The sequence below is a fragment of the Octopus bimaculoides genome, chromosome 3 (assembly GCF_046866305.1).
Source record: "Octopus bimaculoides isolate indiv1 chromosome 3, ASM4686630v1, whole genome shotgun sequence".
Classification (NCBI taxonomy): domain Eukaryota; kingdom Metazoa; phylum Mollusca; class Cephalopoda; order Octopoda; family Octopodidae; genus Octopus; species Octopus bimaculoides.
The window spans coordinates 123476062-123481617 of record NC_142930.1 but is presented as its reverse complement, the minus strand read 5'-3'; positions in this window follow the sequence as shown (position 1 = coordinate 123481617).

The window sequence follows — 5556 nt, the reverse complement described above, 5'->3', positions numbered from 1 at the left end:
CGTCTGCCTTTCATCCTTTCGGGACCGATTAAATAAGTACCAGTTACACACTGGGGTCGATGTAATCGACTTAATCCCTTCACCTGTCCTTGTTTGTCCCTGTATGTTTAGCAATAAAGAAAGAAATATATATCACCCGTTTAATTTATCTTTCATGTCATTCCATTCTTGAAACTTTCGGTGAAGTGGAGAATTTTGAAACATTTAACTCCTATTTCTAGAAAATTGCCTACCCACATAGAGGCTTTCCTCGTTGTTTATATAACAAGTGGTGGTGTTGGTGTTGGTGGCTGTGTTTGTGTGGATGTTGAACGTTAGTAAATCTGTAATAATAGCAGCAGTGATTATGATAGTTGTTGCTGTGTAAGACCTATGATCAAAATATTCTACCCATGACCAACCAGTTTTTTTTAATGGTATAAACCTGTTATCTAATCTGTCTTTCGTTCTTTGCCTTGTTTCTGTTTTTTTTTTTTAGCTCCAGGTTGGTCCCGGAATAAGATGGTTGGGCGCAGCTATTTGAACGCTGATGATTCAGCATGGTTATCTTGATATCTAGTTTGTTTGGGCGACAGTACAGTTTATGACTGGAGGTACACACACACACACACACACACACACACACATGCACGCACAGAAATATACACATATAGAGAGAAAGAGTGAGAGGGAGAGAGATTGACATAAACAACTTACCTCCTCTAATACACAAATAGAGAAATATGTTCATACACATGAACAGAGCGAGCGAGCGAGAGAGAGAGAGAGAGATAGAGAGGGGGGAAGAAGAGGGAAAGGGCTTCAGTAACGTTGAAACGTCTGATATCAAATAAGTGAACGTTGAATCATCGACGTCAAATAGGCGGACGTAAAACATCGCATATCCGGGTCGGTTCCGTTCGAGCCGATTTACTTTTAGTTGCGTTGCAATTTCATCTAAAATAGGGGCAGAGCACACCTAGGACTACATTTTCCTACAGATCCTTCCGCTCTTTGTTCTGTTTTGAAAAAAGCAGGGTTACATTTGAGGGTGATACAGTTGCTTGATATTTCTAACAAGTCGAGCCACCTGGTTGTCGTCAATGACTGTAAGACTTGGTTTGTAGGCTCACAACAGGTTTTCTATTTGTAGCCATCTCGTCCCCCTTTTTTTTTTTTTATATATATATGTCCTTTCCAGTACTACGCTATTCAATATATATTACTCTTTTTAAGTTGGCAGAATGTGGGAAGTTTCGATCATATTTTTAACAAACGCCTTTTGTTTTGTTACTTAATCTCAGACCAACACTGCCTGAGCAAACATTTGATCAAAGTTGCTCCAATATGACGATCCACTTTTTAGAGCAATCCAGGACTGCATTATCCAGCGAACCCTTTAATGTATATATATATATGTGTGTGTGTGTGTGTGTGTGTGTGTGGAGGCGCATGGCTTAGTGGTTAGGGTGTCAGCATCATGATCGTAACATTGTGGTTTCGGGCGACGCGTTGTGTTCTTGAGCAAAACACTTCATTTCACGTTGCTCCAGTCCACTCAGCTGGCAAAAATGAGTAACGCTACGATGGGCTGGCGTCCCGTCCAGCTGGGGAACACATACGCCATTGAAACCGAGAAACGGGGCCCATGAGTTGGCTAAGCTTTAAGAACGGCGCATTTATTTATTTTATATATATATATATATATATATATATATATAGAGAGAGAGAGAGAGAGAGAGAGAGAGAGATATGATAGTCATAAGCGCAACTTACAGAGACACATACAAATATACGAGAAAACAGAGAGACAGCAGCATATATAACATATTACACACGTTTGTTCTGTAAAAAATTTGATTCTATTACAGGGTTGCGGTTTGTTTGCAAACGAACATTCCATAATATGGTGAGAAAGAGGTACATATTCTTGGTTCCTGGCAGCTCTCCACCTCTCTCTCTAATTGTTGAGTTTGTTTTATACAATGTTTACAAATTGCTATATAACCGGCTCAGTACCTAATCGTATAACAATTCATGTATTTACCGACCCGAAACCTACCTAGTTACCTATCTACGTCTATAACTAAGTACCTATCTGTAGACCGTCCTTCTTAGCTATTTACCTACCTGTTTGCCTACCTACATATCTGCTTGATTACCTGGCCACCTGTTCAATGTTTCTACCTATCCACCGATCTCCCAATCGAACTATCTACAAAGGCCCGGGAACAGGGGGTGAAAATTTTGATTTTGCACCTCCCACATACTTTTGCCAGGTTCAGAAAACAGTGTCTAAAAACTGATCTGTAAAAGTTGCTTGCAGTTAGATTTCTTCTCAAAACAAAAAAACAAAGGACAAAAATAAATAAAAAAATGAAGCTGATCATAAAATTCCCAACGGAATTCATGACCTGCTTCTAAACCAAAGCAGCGTCAACATCAAATTCATAGATAGTCTATCTATGAATTTCCTTAGCATTTTATCTAACACACATCGGATAAAATGCTTTGTAGCATTTATTATGTTCGCCTGCCGTTTGTGTTCAAATTCTGCCTAAGTCAACATTATTTTTTGTTGTTTATAAGTGAAACCTACATCTCAGCCTGCTTATGGAGCTACCATTTCAGGCTATCCACCTATAGGATTATTTCCCAACATAACTATCAATGAGTTTCCTTATCATTTTACCAAACTATATCGGGTAAAATGCTTTGGAGCAGTTATTATGTCCGCCTGTCGTCTGAGTTCAAACCCCGCCGAGGTCAACTTTGCCTTTTGTTTTTTTTCTGGGTCAATCAACAAAATACCAGTTCAGGGAGGTGAATTTTTAGATTGTTAGTTTGTTGGGCAAGATGCCTCCTGGCATCCTTGTTCGCTTGGTGCCATTTAAGTTCAAATGCCGCTCCGTTCCAACTCAAAAAATACACGTTGATAATCAAGCATCCAAGTACATGAGCTGATTACTCATTATATCAGCAAACCAAATGCCAGGAGATCTTTCAAGTCCTATTCAATAAACAACGAACGAAGAAGGACTTTGTCTACATTCATGCCTAAATACCCAACTAAACACTTCTTTACCTGCTTACCTATATAAATACCTTCATACCCACCTGTTTGCCTACTTTCTAATTTACCTGCTTACCTAGCTGCGTATTAGGCCCGCCTGCCTACCTACTTGCCCGCTGGCCTTCCTGCTCGCCTGCCTGCCTGCCCGCCTGACCTACCTACTTACTTACCTATCTACCTACCTACTTATTAACTCATCTATGAACCAATGTACTGAGTATTTTTCCAAACTAATAGGCGTAGGGGTGGCTGTGTGGTAAGTAGCTTGGTTTCGGGTTCAGTCCCATTGCGTGGCACCTTGGGCAAGTGTCTTCTACTATAGCCTCATGCCGACCAAAGCCTTGTGTGTGGATTTGGTAGACGGAAACTGAAAGAATCCCGTCGTATATATGTATATATATATATATATATATATGTATGTGTGTGTATATGTCTGTGTGTCTGTGTTTGTCCCCCTAGCATCGCTTGACAACCGATGCTGGTATGTTTACGTCATCGTAACTTAGCGATTCGGGGAAAGGGATACCGATAGAATAAGTACTAGGCTTACAAAGAATAAGTCCTGGGGTCGATTTGCTCGACTCAAGGCGGTGCTCCAGCATGGCCACAGTCACATGACTGAAACAAGTAAAGATTAAAAGATTATAAAGATCACTTAAAAGTACAGAGTCCTACCAATATAACGACCTGACACAAGCCAGCAAGAGAACTTCGGTGGGTAACTCCACGTGAAAGAAATGGCAACTAAATTATCCTCGAACCACAGTCAAACGTCTTAAGTAAGGGAAGGGGGAACATTTGCTAATGTACTTCTGAGTGTTCTAAAATGACTGAATAGTTACGAATAGAATATTTTTGATCAAGGATTCGCTTGATCAGAGCTCACATAGGATAAATAATAACAACAAAACTGACAATAACTATTAAAACAACAAAATCAACAATCTACTTCAGAACAATTATCTTTCAACAACCAAATTATCTAACCGTTAAGCTTATCAATTTCTCAGACCACCATCTTATGAAATTATTTTGATGCATACTACCAATTAATCTAACTAAATTTCTCCTATCTATCTGCTTAACTATCAACCTACCTCCCTTCCTACCTACTTATCAAAACTACCTATACACACACACACATACATCACATACAGAAATTCATACATAAACACACTTATATACATACGTACGTGCGTACGTACATACATAGATTTAACCTACTTACCTATTTACCTACCAACCTACTTCCCTGTCTACTTGCGTTCTCATCTACCAACGATAGGCAATCAATGAACGACTACATGGTTGTTCGATTTGGTAGAAATAGCAGCCAAGTCTACAACATATTAGACCCTAAGATATTAAATTAAGATGCATAGAAACACAGAAGACAGAGAGGTGACGAATATAAAACGCAACTCATAGGTTTCCTTTATCAGGATGACCCATATTTTAGCAACAACCGCTCTCATATACATAGGATAGTAGTTCTCTAAGAAACTGACTGCCGAGTTAGTGGCATAGCCTGAGTGTGTGCCGCCTGGGATTGCTCTTGATATTGCAGTATCTCCTCCCTCAGCCTTGAAGCTTATAGAGGCTTATATAGCAGGCACAAAGTGCCATCCATATGAAAGCATCACCCGGAGAGGGCTGCAACACCTAACTACGTTACTGCGTAGAGCAATAGTGTCCCGCTGGTATTATCAAAATGTGCTGCGAACATTTAAGAATATGTGGTGTTAGCAAACTTTTACTGATACTTGATCTTCTTTAAAATATTAAACTATATAGGCGCAGGAGTGGCTGTGTGGTAAGTAGCTTGCTTACCAACCATATGGTTCCGGGTTCAGTCCCACTGTGTGGGATCTTTGGCAAGTGTCTTGTGAGTGGATTTGGTAGACGGAAACTGAAAGAAGCCCGTCGCATATATATATATGTATATATATATGTGTGTGTGTGTGTGTGTGTGTGTGTGTGTGTGTGTGTGTATGTGTGTATGTTGGTGTGTTAATGTCCCAATCACTTAGCGGTTCGGAAAAAGAGAACGATAGAATAAGTACTAGGCTTACAAAGAATAAGTTCTGGGATCGATTTGCTCGACTAAAAGCGGTGCTCCAGCTGGCTGCAGTCAAATGACTGAAACAAGTAAATGTTTAACTTCAAAGCAAAGGTTGTTTTGAAATATTTCAAGCTGAAGTGTATCAGCACATTTTGTATGTGATCCCCTGTACAGCATAGAACCGAAACTATCGGGAAATAGTCTATAATAGAAAACAATTAGTTCATGGGAAATTCTACAAGTTCGGTTGAAGTGAGGTGGGAATAAAATAACGTTTCGGATAGCTGTTCTTCGTCAGGGACTGAGAATGAGAGTGAGAGAGAGAGATAGAGAGAGGGAGAGAGAAAAGGAAAGGGAGAGAGATAGTAACAGGTATTGTAATTTTATCAGTAAGCTTGTAAATGATAAAGAGATTGAAAAGAAGGATGGATGTGGGGTGATG